Below are 2,617 nucleotides of genomic sequence, written 5' to 3' on the forward strand. Positions count from 1 at the left end.
AGTAGTACTGTAATGAAATTAAGCTAGTGTAGAACATGAGTATTTGTTTCAGCTAGGACCATTATGGTTTTGCAAAAGCCATCCTTAATCTGAATTAAGTGACTGAAACGAAGCAGCTTGTGGACAGATGAGGCCCTGGGCCCATCAGACTTAAAACCACTGTAACCCAGAATCCATCACACAGTTGCAGCTCTGCAGGTGAGACCTGAGAAATCACACCCTACCTCTACAGCACCTGCCATGGAAAACCATGATACGGTTGTGAAAAGCAAGTTGCAAAACTCACCTCTGAGGAAAATGAGCCCTCTCTTACGGATGAGGAAGCAGAGGTGGAAGCTGAAGGCCTAATGCTTTCCTTCCTAAAGGTTTCCCTTATAATCTGATGTTAAAAATAGTCTTGTTTCCACCTAGCAGCAGCGTGGGCTGAAAGGAATGGAGAGAAGAGCGAGCCTGGATGGAGTTAGAATTGTAGGATAAATTCACAGATCCTTTTTCCTATGAATAAAATGACCCTATGAACAAGAAGTGTCCAGAAGAGCTCTGTGTGGTAACTGAAGTCCAGTCAGCTGCCAGCCTGCTGCGGGTGCAGGTGAGAAGTGTGCCCACAGTGTGACTCCACAGTTCCTCTTAGCTGGTGCGAGATCTGTCAGTTACCCTGGGCTCATTCCACTCTGGGCTCAGAGCACTTGGCTGTGCTTCAGGACTTGGACTGCTCCAGCAGTTCCCGTAGCATCCTGGTATTGCTGTGGCAGCATCCTGCATCCGTCCAGTGCAAACCAGCGTGTGCCTACCTGTGCAGGGAGCAGAGGTGGAGGGTTGTTGTACCTGAGATGAAGTATGAAATTAGTGTCTTGCAGCAAAGGGATGGACCTGCAACAAGCTGGAGACGCATGTGTTAAGATGTGGTGAATGAGGCACCTGAACAAGGGTGTCTTCTCCCAATTGCTACCCCTCTGATGCGGATTTCAGCCCACGTTTTTGGCGCTGAAGGGTGTTGGCGAGGAGGAGCTGGACATACATTTGATTATTTCTTTACAGTGATCTTGTTTACCAAGAAGATCCATGTGCTTCTATTTCTCTGAACACAAAGGAATTAACCGCAAGATGCTGGGTCTCCGCTCACTGTGCCTCGGGACTGCTTATGATACTCTGAGCATTTTATTTTCAAGTGCTGTGCTACCAGGCTTTTGTGGCTGTGCCCTGGGCCAGGACAGGAAGGTGCTCGCTTATGTGACTGCAGTCTTGAGTACTGACTATGGGGAATCGTTGCTGTTTGACTCGAGGCTGGCAGTATCGTGGTCCATCAGCTGATGCATTTAATTCTTGACTAGCCTTTGCCAACAGCTCTTCTAAATGGCCAGAATGTGCTAAGAGCGGCTGTGCCTGAACATCAGCTGGGACTGGCTAATGATGCTTTCCAGCCCATGGGTGCTTGGATCCAAAAGGGACTTGGTGCCTGGTGAGCTGGGAACTCAGGCAGGCAAAGCTGACCTTGGAGATGACTTCATAAAGCCAGGTGTCGTCATCCTGAGTACTTCGTGTCAAGAAAGGAGGGCAGGGAGTGCCTTTTGGTTTTGTTGTCTCTAGATGTCCTGTTAGAGGATGCCCAGCTGATTTGCAGTCAGTCTGGTGTTCCTGGTACATCTGTACTGCCTGTAGGAAGAGCTGCTGTTCCAGAATTGGACTCTAGATGCTTGCACTGTCAGTTCAAATTCAGCTTGTTCCTTGTCTCATGAGCATGGATCCTCTTGTAGCACTAGAGTTTATTTTACAATTCCCAAAGCAGTGGCATTTTTTTCAGAGAAGATGGGTCTACCCTGGGAAGGTTCTCTAACCAATTTATAGTGGGTACTTTTTAACCAGTTTAAAAATGGGCAGAAAAGAGCCATTCCCCTGGTTTTAGATGCCTCACCTGTTGTCAGCTGACCTGGAGAAAAAAAAATACATGTGTGGCATGTTCATAAATCCAGATTTTTTTTTTCCCCCTTGTATATACTTCTGCAGTTACTGATATTGTAGTAAGAGAAGGGCTTTGACTCTCTATAGGACTACATGACACCTTGAGACCTTTATTCCAAACTGAGATGGACCATTCCCAACCCAGTCTGCTCTTAAAAACCTCTGGTGCTGCAGGTTCTACATCTGTGTCCCTATTGAGATTTCCCCTTCACAACTTCTGCCAGAAGCCGGTGCTTGGACTGGACACTTGCCCTTGATTTACACCTGAATGTTGCTCAGGAAAAACTGAATCCTGGAGCCTGTCTGAGAGCAGGTCCCTCCTGCAGTTTCTCCACTAAATCCAGCTACCAGGGGTAGTAACCCTGTAATACCAGGCAGTAATTCCATCGAGGGCTCTCCACTGTGTCCATAATGCTCCTGAGCAGAGCCAGAGCATCTTGCCGCTTTTCCAGATGAAGGGGGCAAGGTGGAGAGGGATCTTCTGGGAGCGTGACTCGTTTGTTCAGCCTCTCCCTCTGCTTCCCAGTGCTTCAGGCTGGGCTGTGGGTTCCGTATGGGATGGTGGGGGAACTGCAATGCTCCTTTACCCCGCTGCCTGCCGCAGGGTGGTGAATGTCGCCTGTTGAACCCTTCCCACAGTTGCCTGCTGGAGCAGCTG

This window comes from Egretta garzetta, unplaced genomic scaffold, assembly GCF_000687185.1.
Source record: "Egretta garzetta isolate BGI_Z169 unplaced genomic scaffold, ASM68718v1 scaffold385, whole genome shotgun sequence".
Classification (NCBI taxonomy): Eukaryota; Metazoa; Chordata; class Aves; order Pelecaniformes; family Ardeidae; genus Egretta; species Egretta garzetta.